This window comes from Festucalex cinctus, chromosome 13 (assembly GCF_051991245.1).
Source record: "Festucalex cinctus isolate MCC-2025b chromosome 13, RoL_Fcin_1.0, whole genome shotgun sequence".
In the NCBI taxonomy this organism is placed as follows: Eukaryota; Metazoa; Chordata; class Actinopteri; order Syngnathiformes; family Syngnathidae; genus Festucalex; species Festucalex cinctus.
In genome coordinates this window covers 7,719,282-7,732,715 of record NC_135423.1, presented here as the reverse complement: position 1 = coordinate 7,732,715, position 13,434 = coordinate 7,719,282, and the positions used below count along the sequence as shown (strand labels likewise).

At 38.5% G+C, this 13,434-nt stretch overlaps 1 protein-coding gene and 1 long non-coding RNA gene across 2 annotated transcripts in view; one reads left to right on the top strand and one right to left on the bottom strand.

The window, feature by feature from the left end:
* Nucleotides 1-13,434, bottom strand: part of schip1 (schwannomin interacting protein 1) — a 261,358-nt gene that overhangs the window by 72,791 nt on the left and 175,133 nt on the right. The gene's annotated exons all lie outside the window — the stretch shown is intronic.
* LOC144032988 (uncharacterized) lies at nt 1,350-3,055 on the top strand. The gene is made up of 3 exons (XR_013287843.1): nt 1,350-1,656; nt 2,353-2,596; nt 2,697-3,055. It is a non-coding gene; the product is annotated as an uncharacterized LOC144032988 (long non-coding RNA).

Below are 13,434 nucleotides of genomic sequence, written 5' to 3'. Positions count from 1 at the left end.
AATTTTACAACTTGCCTTAAATACATGTATATTATGCTTATTATGCTACATGTAAATTATATGCTTCATGATGTTTAGTACAGGAAGAAACTTGGATATTTTTTTTTTAATTAAATAATTACAATTGTAATTCAACAAAAGATGCCTCTGCCAAATCTAATATTGGGGTGAAAGGAACTGCGCGATAAAAGAAAAAGGTGGTCTTCAAATCAGCACATACCGTGCACTTGTAATTAATTAATTAATGGATGGATGGATGGATGGATACTCCAATTCTTATTCCACAAACAACCACCACGTTTAGACTAGCAGTGGCACAAAGTCCATCCATCCATCCATCCATCCATCCATCCATCCATCCATCCATCCATCCATCCATCCATCCATTTTCTTAACTGCTTAGTCCTCAAGGGTCGCGAGGGTGCTGGAGCCTATTCCAGCAGGCTTCGGGCTTTGGTTGCCGGCCAATTGCAAATGGCACGAAGTATTCTTGGAAAAAAAAAAAAACACGAAACAACTAATAACACGATTTGTGTTTAGTTCCAATTAAAGTATGAAAGGCTTTTTGTTTGCTTGGGAAGTTGCCTTCAGCAAAAAATTTGATGTGGACAGCTGGCTGTGATGCGTGTCTTCCATTTTAAACGACGACAGCAATTGAAAGTGATTTTGGGGTGCTGTTTTCAAAACCTAGAAAGAGCCATGGAGCTGACCAGTGCAGAACAGTTTCAAATATTTATGCACAAACAGACATGCCCCCGTTGCTGATCACGCCAATTCATGCACGATTGCACTCAGGGGTGCGTATAGAAAAGGTCAATCTTTACATTATTTTGTTATTTCCTTTAATTTAATGGCAGCAGAGCCACCACTATATTCAAAGTGATATTGCAGTAAATAATAATAAAAAAAAAGGCCCTGTGCAATCTTGGCTTGAGCCCCACTCTGATTACTCAGTTTCCATTTACTGTTCATTCAGCTGTCACACTATCTTACCATTTTACATATATGACTAAATTAAACGCAATATAAAGTAATCCTCGACATTTTCCAGGATGTCTTCGTACCAGAGCATCAAATCATTTTCTTTTAATATCACTTAATTCTATTACCTGTCTTTATTTCATCACATTATTTAATTTCCATTTACATTGTCAGACTTAAAGGTACACTCAGTATTATACAGTGGCATCTAGTGGTGAAACAATAAATCATTCGAAAAAAAAAAAAATTGTTTGTGTTAGTAGTATGTAAAAAGATATGTTGTATCGCATAAACTTACTTTTTTTAAATATAACGGTTAGTCTAGAAATCGCAAATTATCTTACATGTCCGCGCCTCGCCTGCTAGTGTCCGCCATGTTTCGCCGCCATCTTTCTGCTACGGGTGCCGTCAAACACAAATTTCAGCGCTCCATTTCTTAACGCGTTTTTAAAACGCACTTCCGGTTTGTATGGCGACCGCATGTCCACGAAGAAGAAGAGTTTCCGGTCCCCGAAGAGAGCATTATCAAGCATCACACTTACTTTGGGAATTTATTTTATTTCAGCGCGACAAAACAAGAGTTTATATTGTAGCCGCATTTGCCAGATGGAGAGAAATGAGGAACAGACTAGGTTTGGGACGTGCCGGTGCCTTCGACTGCTTTCTACTTGACCGGTAAGTAAGAGTACATTTGTGTTTACGTTTTGAGAGCGAGAGAAAAGTATACACTGTACTAATTAATACGATGTTCGTACCTTTGTTTTACGATCACTGTTGATTAGCAACTCCGCACCACTCGAACGATTTCGTTATGTAGCTACTTGCTTTGAAAAAAAAAAAAGATTCCCGCTGGCACGTTATATTTAGAGTAAATGCGCAAGTTATTGTGTAATGTAATGTAACTGTGATTTCGGAGGTATATTTGCCCATAACTTCAATGGAGAATCTAAAGCATACTGTATTAGTGGAGGAGTTGAAAATTATTTTCGTTGTGGTTGGTGAAAATAGTGTTCTCGAAATTAATTTTCGGCAGGGAATAACTTTCTGGACTTAAATGCTGGCTGTACCGTAAGCACTGCTAGAGTCTGAACTCTCTCACTCAAGTGTGTACTGGTCCATTGTGTAATTGGGTGCACAAGAATTTACAGGCTGCCACGTTTTCCACGGAAATTCGACAAGCAAGCAGCCTTTGCATATTCTATGCAGTATGCAGTCAAGTTACTTTTATCTAGCTAATACAATGTTTTGGGCCCAAAAACTAAAGATCTTACCTCTATTTTGGGGGCTTTGTTGGAAAGTTGGTGACATATAGTAGTATCATCAATTATTCTATTTTATTTTATAATTTTGTTTTTGTTTGTGTCACACTAGATCAACAGCCAAACTTGAGGGGTTCCAGAACCATATTCTGATGTATACAAGCATTCATGCACCGTTTAAATACATCACCGACCTGCAAGAAAAAAAAATATCAAGGGGAGAGTCAGCAGCCATATTGGAATGCCCCGAATGAGGACACTTGAATGGAGGACCCCAGAAGGCTTCGGTGTTGTACCACCAGTATCTCCACCTACCATATCTGAGCTGCAACAAACTGAAGTCAGCCGACGTCTTGGTATGTCATTTACATATGGACGGCATTGCACACTACATGAACTTTTTGTGTGAAGCAATACGGAATGGTCACATGTACAAGCACCACTTGTTTTACACAGGACCTGCTGACCAGGTGTCTGAAGCCATGGAGTGACTCCTCCCTCACTTTCCTCAGCAAGCCTTTGAAGAATATGATATCATCGTTGGTGGGAACATGCCCTCACTCCATAACATGTACTTGTGCAGTCAAGGAGCATGTCAAACTTAATAAAACCAGCAAACATTGAAGTGACTTCATTTTTTCATCAGTGACTTTCATTTTTTTTTTGTGTCTGTTCACACAATCAATGGACAAGCCTTCCTTAATTTTGCCCCAATAACATCATAGAGTAGGCGAAAAGTAGTGTTACAGATCATACTGTGTTCGGGAGAGTTTGAGGAATGTTGCAATGTTAATGGGGGGAAATGTCAGCACACACACACAAAAAAAAAAAAAACCATCATGGTATTGAGTTAATCAGATATTTTAGCTGTGTACAACACATACCTGCTCTGTAACACTACTTTTGGCCCAAACCTGTATGTCTATTTTCCATATTTTGAAATGCACAGCGTATTGGTAAAATTCTGGGACAACTGCAATTCATGTAGCTCATTATATTCTAACAGCATTTTTTTTTTTTTTTTAGTTAATATGTTCATTTCATGTAGACTTTTATTTTATTCATTCATTTTCATGTACTGTACCTTACATTCATTGGCCAATGAAGAATTCCTTGTCATTGCAAGCATTTATAATAATTCTCCAGGCTTTTGATGTTTTACATTTCTGGTCATGTAAAATAGTGTTAGGTTAGGTGTCGACTGAACACTGCATGTTGACGCCAAAGGAAATAGTATTTTTTTAGTTATTCAAAATGTACAAATTAACACACAACAACAATATACAAGTTATACAAACTACAACAACAAGTGTCAGACATGGACTAATTATATGCCAGGTAAAAAACCTTTGTATTGTCCTCAAGGATCTGGGAAAGTGTCACTTATTTGCTACAAGTCCACCAAGGTGCTGCAGTCTGGGATCCAGGTACAGGAAATCATGGTGGTGCTGATGTGGGATCCAGGTACAGGAAATCATGGTGGTGCTGATGTGTCAGCAATGTGTCAAAAAGTATTTCTTGGTGTCAGTCTATCAGCTGGACTTGGATATCTTCATGTTCCTCCATGGTCATTTCCTGTACGAGTCTCTGCAAGAAGGTAACAATTGTATGTCAGATGAGGTACCAAACAATGAACTGAAAGTCACTGAGCCAATGAAGTACATTATTATATGAGCAAGACTATTTGTGAAAGCCATGTAAATTCCTGCACATCAAAGTACAAGGAAGCTGTTGTATCTTCAATCAAAACTAATTAAGTTGCTTAGTGATATTTATTAGGTAAAATTGTTCAACATGGTGACAAATCGATATCTGAGTAAAGGGTTTCAAATGTTTTTGTAAGCAGCACTTTTCTGAGTGGTTAGTAGCAACAAGACACGGGGGGGTTACGAGTCTGAGTTGCAGATGTGTCGTTCAGTTAACACCATTATTTTTGCACGATATACTAAACATATCAGCAAACGATGTAATCTAAATACCACATATTCCAAGCAAAGGTATGTTTTGAGCCATTCACATGCATGCTCGAATGGAATTATTTTTCCATGATGACATAATTGTACGTTACGAGACACCGCGTTCTCTTCCGCGTTCTCTTCCTCGTCGTCTCTCTCGCCCCCTCCTCGCCCTCTTTGAGATGGTCCACATGTCTATAAAACATATAACATAACTGTGTGTTCTCTGTTGCATGGTTTAGTTACACTAACAAATATGAACATAGATAGCCATTATCATTAGCTGACGTACAGTATGTCCAAACAATGCCGACAAAAATATTAATTCTGAAATTAAATGACTAAATCACAATTATTAGGGATCTGTACAGTATGTCTAACAAATGCAATTCACTTACGTCATCACTCGAGGGAATACCAGAAGTTGTTTGCGTTCTGTTCCGGTGAAATTGGTGGTAGGCTGTTGAAGTAGGGTCTCTCTGAGACGCCGTAGTTCGTGTGCTTAAAATCATTGCATTATCTTGTTTGACCGATAGATGGCGGTCGTGAGCTACACACTGGGGCTTTAATGAGTTTATTCTCATCGGGTCAAAATAAAGTTACTTCTTGAATGAGATTTTCTCCAACATGGAATAGGCGCAGTCCAATATTCTTGCTATTAACATACCATAGTTCCTCATAGCAAATTATTTACCCAACGGCAGAAAGTGATTAATCAAGGGGGTGGGTTTTTATTTAGAGAAAAAAAACTGTCATCACTTACCCACAAATAAATAATGAGATTTATTTATCATACCACTACTAGCTTTCTTACTTCATATTTCTTGACACTGTACCTTAAATGTCAGCTTTACAGATACGACCATGTAATCAGTAGTCACCTGGCAGATTATTTTACCTGGGAGAAAATGCAGATTTAACGCGCTTCTGAGTAACTCCAAATAAAGTTCAGCTGTTCTCCTCACCTTTTTTTCCCCCCATTTTGTGTTTGGGAGATTCTTGCAATATAATAGTTACCCACTATATACAATGCAATATATATATTTTTTACAACTTTAAATTTTTTTTTTTTTTTTTTAAAGCTTTATGAGCTCTTTAACGTTCCAAAAGATCAGTGTTCTTTTTGGAAATCATATTCACCCCATCGGCCCAGGGCACACATTCAGAGATGATTTGGGGATGAAATAATTGGGGGCAGAGTGAAGGAATCGAGATCAGATTATCGCAATTATTGAGGCATAATAGCCCCCTTTTATCAGCGGATTATAGTGTGTAATATAACAGTGATGATTAGCGCTAATCCCAGACCACGGAGCCAAGCGTGGATAATGGCGAATCAGTCGATAGATTGCCGGCGTTTATATAAAATGCTTTCTTGCTTTCTGTATTTACATCCGCTGCGTATTAAGCAAGGCTTCCCAGAGAGATAAATGTACGGCCCTGTGGCGCTTTTCTCGGACGTCGCACGACGACAAGTGAGTCATACCGTAGAGTTGTGCGCCAATCTGATATTTCCGATTAAAGGATAGCCGCTGCGTTTTTTTTGTTGTTTTTTTTAAAAAGACAAATTCACCCAAAGCACCTTGAGATAAATGCACCTGTTGAGGTTTCAACATTTTCTCTTTGGAAAAAGCCAATCTGGTAATAGCAGCGGCCACTCTGGCTGAGAAGATGTTGGAGGCGGAATCAATCTGGGAACTAAAAAGAGAGAGAGAGAGGATGTTTTTCTCTGATGTTTTGGCTGCAAATATACCCGGAGGAGGAGCTCATCGCCTCATAACTGCTTGAGTATTCCTGGTGATTTGCCACGAGCCTCTGCCAACACGTCATCATCCTCACTGACCCGAATCGCTTATACTACTTTTATATTCAGCCGCTCACTTCATCTTCCACTACCTCCTCCTCCGGGCTCTATACGTGGCCATGCATGCTCCACGCAAAGCATGAGAGATAGCTGGCGAAAGGGCTCGGAGGGTAAATAGGCGCCAGGGCAAAAAGCGCAGAGCATCGCATAGCGACGGCTAAGGTGGTGGCCCGGGGGGCGGGGGTCCGATAATCGGCAGAGTAAACTTCCGGATCAGGAAGCAGCGAGAAAATGGACCCTGCAATAGGGTGTGTTGAATCATTCAGGAGCTCAACCACAACGTGGGACATCCCGAGGGTAAGAGTGATGTGTGCAAACTGAGGTTGGGCAATTTGATTCAGTGGGATTACAATTTGATTCAATCAGTGTTCATTTTGACAAGAAATTTTAATTTAGTAGTAGTTATAGTCTTTTGACTAAAATTAATGAAAGTTTTAGTCATAATTTAGTTCTGATCCAATTTTAGTCGATGAAAATATAAAGCAATTTTAGTCGACTAAATTGACAGTTTAGTCGATATTTTTATACAGAAAATTACAACACCTATTTGTAACTGTAGTTTAACACGTAAGATACATTTAATTACAACGGTGTCTTTTATTGTTTCAATGAAACATGTTGAACTGACAAAGTGACAATAATATAACTTAGTTTCACCTAAATAAAAAAAAAAATGCATAATTGCTTGAGATGAATCTTACAGCTGCACAATGAAATAAATAAAATTAAATACAATTACACGAAATAAAGTGTAACCCGTATTTCGTTCCTTCGGATTGGATTATGTCAATTTTTCTCACTGTGTTGTTTTCATTTTCGTTTTAGTCATTGACGGAATTGTCAGTCAATTTTAGTTATCATTAATCGTCTCAATGAATGACTTCTATTTTAGTTTTTGTTTCATTTTCATCTGAAATTTTTTTTTACGTGACGAAACATGATGAAAATTTTTCGTCGACGAAATTATCACTGGATTCAATATGCTACGTCTGAACCATTTGTCATCATGTCAAAACATTCCAAGTTAATTAAATTGAAATAAACAATAAATCAACGTCGATTTGGTGAGCGTCTCTCCTAAGACGATTTGATATATAGATCAATACCCTGGGTGCGATACAATTCAAATATGGTACAAATGTATCGATTCGATTGGGTTTGGTTTTGCCGTTGGCCTCTGACGTCGCATTAGCATGGGCTAGGTTAGCTAAGCGTTAGCTAGCTAGTATGACCCAACATGGATGGATGACACAGATGGATTTAAAACTTTACCAAAAGTGAAAAAAAGTCGGCGAAAATAAAGAGCAATTTTCGTCGACTAAATTGACAGTTTTGTTGATATTTTCCGCCAGCAAAAATTTAAACTTTTACACAGAAAATGATAACACACCTATTTATAACTGTAGTTTAAGACACATTTAATACAATGGTGTCTTTATTAATTGAATCAATGAAATTAGTTTTCACCTAAATAAAAAATGTGCATAATTGCTTGAGATAAATTTTACAGCTGCACAATGAATGTCAACATGTTTGAGCATGAAATCAAGTGCAGTGAAGACTGAAGAGTTTCTGAGTGGTTCTTTTCTCCAAGCCATTGCATAGGGCTGCCTTCACTTTATGTAAACATGCTGCAATTTGAATGGTATAGCTGACGTCCTTGGCAACGTGAGGCTGTGTGAGGACGTGTGAGGCTCTCAACGCGTTTTGCTGCTTTCAATCGATCAATTCCGCTCTGCTTTTCCAACCCGTCCACTCTCTCCCTCAATGCTCAACCACCCATCTTCTTCTACTCACGCATGTTATCGCTAAGCTGGCAGCATTAGGCTCTACAGAGGAATTATTTTGCCCCAAAAATGCTCCCCTGGTGCCGTCTTACTCCCCACAACTGCATTTTTACAGCCATTGCTCCGCAAGCCCCCCCTCTCTCACACACCGTAATATCACCCATTCCCGGCATCCATTTATGCGCGCCGTAATTTTCTTTCCTCTCCGCTTCTCCCCGAGCGGCGCGAGGCTTCAAACAGGTGTGACGGCTTTCGATTTCTCACACAATCAAGTCACCGCTTCCCCTCCGGCAAGTCCGGGAAAGTGCGGCAAAACTCTATAAATCCGCATGGAGGCCACGGCGGGCTACGCTCTCAGGTTTCGCCGGATGACAAGCTCGCACTTGCAGGCAACAGCTTTTGCCCGACAGACTCGCGTCCGGGACTCTGTTTGAATGGCTATAAAAGATGGAGTGCGCGTCATGAAAGCGCCATGCACAAATAAACACTCACTCCTCAGACTGGCACTCCCGCAATGACCGTTTATTTAAATATCCACCCTTCCAAATCAGCCCATCTGCCAGAAAAAAAACAACAACAACAAAAAATATCAGAATTGAGGACTTTTTTTTTTGCACAACTGCATTTATATGAAGAAGGTGCATAATCACAAGCCTAAATGGTCGGCAATCAACCTCAGTATACTTTAGTGTTTAGGGCTGTCACGCACAATAAACTAAGAGGCAAACAGATGAGCGGAAGGAACAAAATGGATGAGAAGCTGCGCTCTCACTAACAAGGCAACATAAAGGGGTACCTTGAGATATGAGTAATCCAATTTAAGAGGTTCTTTTTTTATATGATTTGATTTGGCTTTGACCTGCGAACAAAACCTTGAGATATGCATGCTCTGTGGTGACCAGCAGGGTTATAATTAGGGATGGGTGAGTATGTACCAGTAGATACCAGGTATCGGTATCAGGCCGATACCCGACCATATTACAAGGGATCGGTACTCACGACAGGGCCCGATACCTTCATTTTGTGATCAAGAACTGAATGCATACATGTCTGGCAGATGCACATTAAAGTGTACAACCACATATTTTGATTAGGACTTTTTTTTTCTGGCCAGTGGATAATTATTAATTTTGTTTATTAGAATTCATTTTATTGTGTATTTTATACAATATTGGTATTTTATGAACAAATTGAAAATAGAACATTTCCTTTATTTTCATGCAATTTTGAATATCCCTAGTTAAAATAGTTTTGGATTTTTAATTTTGGTTTGTTTTATGTTTTGACTTTTTATTTTTTAGTTTTTTTAATTCAGTTAGTTTGAATTCATTTTAAAGGGATTAATTTTCAGCAGATTGGATTGGATTCATTTTCAGCATTTAATATTTTGTCCAGAATGAATTTGATAACTTCATTATTTTTCATGTCCAATTATTAAAAATTATTATTAGAAGTAATTTTTCTACTTGCTGTCGACTGATGATGACATCATCTGTGCTGTGGAAATAGTTAACAACCAATCATAGCTGACCTGTTTTCTGGGTTTGGTCAGTAAACTAAGCCATAATTGGCCTACTTCCTCAGCACAGGTGATGTCATCATCAGTCGACAGCAAGTAGAAAAGTTACTTTTTAAAGGTATTAATTGCCCATGAAAAATAATGAAGTTATCACATATAGACAAAATATTAACTTTTTACTGCTGAAAATGGCTCAATGAGTCAAACATCCCTTTAAGAGCGGCTTCATTATTTTTTAATTTATTATTATTTTATGAAAATGCATTCATTTTATTTTCATTTTTTTGCTTAAAATTACCATTTTAGTTAACGCTATGAAAGTTAAATGTAGTTGAAGTTTTTTGTTTTTTATTTTGTAAGTTTTTTGGTAAGTATAATAATAACCTTTGTGGAGGTGGAGATGCGTGTGGTGTGGAACCACCACCCCCCGACCGTTGACCCCGCCCCCTCAACACCTTCGGCCCCTCCCCCCTCTGCACGCTACTGCTTTTCAGCGTGGGGGAAGTGTGTCCCCCCCCCCTTTCTTCCCTTGTTTAATTATTTTCCACTCACACAACCCGCCAACTCATTTGGGACAAACATGGAAAAACAAACATGAAGCACTGAGGCGGAATGCTTGCGTCTTTGCGCGCCTTGAGATTACGATACAAGAACTCAACCACAGAAAGAGGAGAATAGCACATTGTCTCACACACAGAGTTATAAAAAGATCTTTGATCGTCGTCACGGATATGCCGACACTTGTTCTTCTGAGGATATAAAAACCTTGAGATGACAGCGAGTGGTCTGCACACACGTCTACACAAGAGATGTGCTTGTGACAATTTAGTTGTGTTTCATGTAAAAGTAATGCAGTATCGTTTGAAACAAATAGTATTTGCACAATGTTTGGCAGTCAATTACCTCCAAGCTTTCTTTGGAATTGGGAAAGGAATTTTGCACATTATAAAACTAACTGAGTATGGTACCGTCCCTTTGTCCGTAATGAACCACAAAGTAGACTACAGCTTTTATAGTGCCCCTAGTGTTCAGACTGAGATACTACAGAACTGAAATGCCTTGTGTTACAGGCTGCATAATATATGGCAGGACTGTTGAATGACAATTTATTATTCAATAAGATTATTTTGGTTAGCTAAAATTAAAGAGAAAAAAAAATGTTAACGAAATTAAATAAAAACGAAAATGCTTAAAAAAAACAAACAAACAAAAAAAACCTAACTGAAACTACATTTTACTACATTTTAACTAAAACTAACTAATTACAGCAAAAATGTCCTTCGTCTTTGGTAATTAATTTAATGCATAAGCCTTTGGGAATGATTATAAATGTGATTTTAAGTAGATTTATTTTGATATTCACCGGAATAAGTACGTTTGAAAGCGTTGTCACACAGAAGTGATGTCATCTAGCAGTAGCCAATAGAAAAGCACCTTCAGATGCCGTCGCTCCCATGGTGTTTTTTTTTTTTTTTTTTAAATACTGCGCACAAGTAATACAATTTTTTTTTAAAAACTAAAACTAATACTGAAACTATCTAAAACTAAGCATTTATTAAACAACTAAAACTAATAAAAAGTAACAAAACTACACTGAAGACGAATTAAAAAAACAAAACAAACTCAAAACGAAATAAAAACTAACTAAAATGAAAATTCCAAAACTATAATAAACCTGGTTATTACTCTACTTACTAACGTGCATCATGTTCAAGAAATGTTTGCTTATTGAGTGTCGTCAACCTATTGAGCCACTCTAAGTATAACATAAGATGCTTTATGATGCCAGCTTGCCTTAAGTGGTCCAAAAATGCAACAACTTTGCAGGTTTTAAACATTCCTCACAGTCCAGTGTGAGGAAGTGGCACAACTGAATTCCAATCACAGCGATAAGGTCAACTGAGTAATCCCCGTCCGCTCAAATGTCACCGTTGCCCGGCTCGGAAACGCGCCATCACAACATCCCGCTATTGATCATGCACTAATTAGGAATGGATGAGCGCTGGTGTCGTACTAGGGGATGCGGGGACACTCTTTAATCATACGCACGCACGCACGAATTGCCTATTTAGCATATCGGCCATAAAACGATGAGTGATCACAACCTCAATTGACCTGACACACAAACAGATGAAAGTAAGTAAGACGCAGCGTCCGCAACGTGTTCCTGTGGCGCACGTGGGAAAAGATTAGCGAGCGACTTACTTACTCACGCGCGCACGGCAGCCACGATCCCGGCTTACGCACTCACAACACAAGCGTGACGTTGTGGGTGGCATCAGACTGACGCGGAGAAGCGGTGACCTTGTGTGGACAATGTGCTGCTGTTATGTGGCCTATTTCGGGCAAACGGATGGCAAATGGGCCTTGAGCGGAACGCGCGGTTTTTAACAACCACAATAGTAACTTGCAGTGGAAAGACTGGAATATGTAGTGCGATTTGGAATTGGAGAACATTTTGAAAGGGAATTATACTGTACGCCATCAAACATCATATCCTCCTGATTACCAGAAAAAAAAAAAAAATTGTCCAATCATTTTTATTTTGATATTCCCCAATCTTTGTGAACTAACTGGAATACTGCAAAATACATTTTTTGAAAAAAAATAAAAAATAAAAAAAGTTTTTATTTTTAAGCTATAATGTGTCCACTACAGAGGACATTTAAAAAAAAACACTTTAATGCTAGGCTGAAATACAGTTAAAATAATTCTTTAATGTGTTCTTAAGAGTCACATTACACATTTGGTATCAATGGAAAGTTGTGAATGTCCTCTGTAGAGCACAATATGAGTTAATTCAATCGTATGCACTGGGTGGGAGATATTCAGGTTTCAAAAGATCCACCACAGAGGACAAATTTGAATTGCTGGTAGTCAGGAGGATACGGTAGTTGACGGCATAGTTTTCAGCAGAAAGCCACCAGTCACTTATCCAATACAGTGTTTTTGTTTTGTTTTTGTTTTTTTATTGTTTGCGGTTCAATCACTGTTTGCCAAATGCCAAATTCCAACAAGAGAAATCAATTGAAATTGAGAACATATCGTCAGACAAAAGTTATATTTAATTTCGATCTTTCCGCTTCCCCATCATCTGCAATCCAGATTATTATTGACCCTTTACCTTTACACTCATATTGGATTTGAAGTTTTCTGACTATGATGTGCTTTTCGTGAGTAACACATTCAAAACGATTCGAAACTTGCTTCGAAACAGGAAACGTTAAGTGAACATGGATTTTTGGTGCGAGCTGTAATATATATATTACGTATAGACCATATAGATGGCAGAGTTATTATTTCTGAAACCAATTTGCCTACACACACTTGGAAAACCAACAGTAAAGAGAAGTAGTGCGAGATCTACCCAAACATATCAGCTCACATCATCTAAAATGATATTTGGCTGCGCTGCCGTCGCAAATAAGGACCGAGATTCACAGTGTTGGCTTTATTTGTATTTTATGGGAATGTGTATACCGCAGCGCACACTGACTACAAAGAGGAGAAAGTCTTTACAAAGTGCGTTGTCAGTTTGAAAAAGAATTTAAGGTAAGAGGGAAAAAAAAGGATGAAAGAATAAAAAGAGAATGCCTGGAGAGAAGCTGCCATGTAAAAAGAGATTGTGCACAACATGTAAACACAAAGTCAGTTTGAAGGATGTGGAGAACTTTATATACGGTAATACGGTAAGCATGTCAAGTGCAAAACGGCTCAATTTGCATCCAGTCCATATTCATGTCAGCATTATGGGATTTCATATAAAAGCTTGATTGATGAGCATTTCTGCGCTGACATTATTAAAGCCATCTAACTCATTAACATTTTAACTAGCGACATGCTTCGGTCGGAAGGGCGACCGGCGGGAAGGAGGAACACGCTCGCTTTGATGCATTCAAACAACATATTGACATTGCTTGCAATGTTCGGAATGTGCAAAGTCAACTTGTGTACGCCCACCATGTGTTACATTTTGATTGATGTTACTCCCAATTTAGCTTTGTTTCCCTACCGTTGTTCCGCTGTTTCGCCTCATTCGAGTCAATTACCCTGAAGCCACTTTTATAAG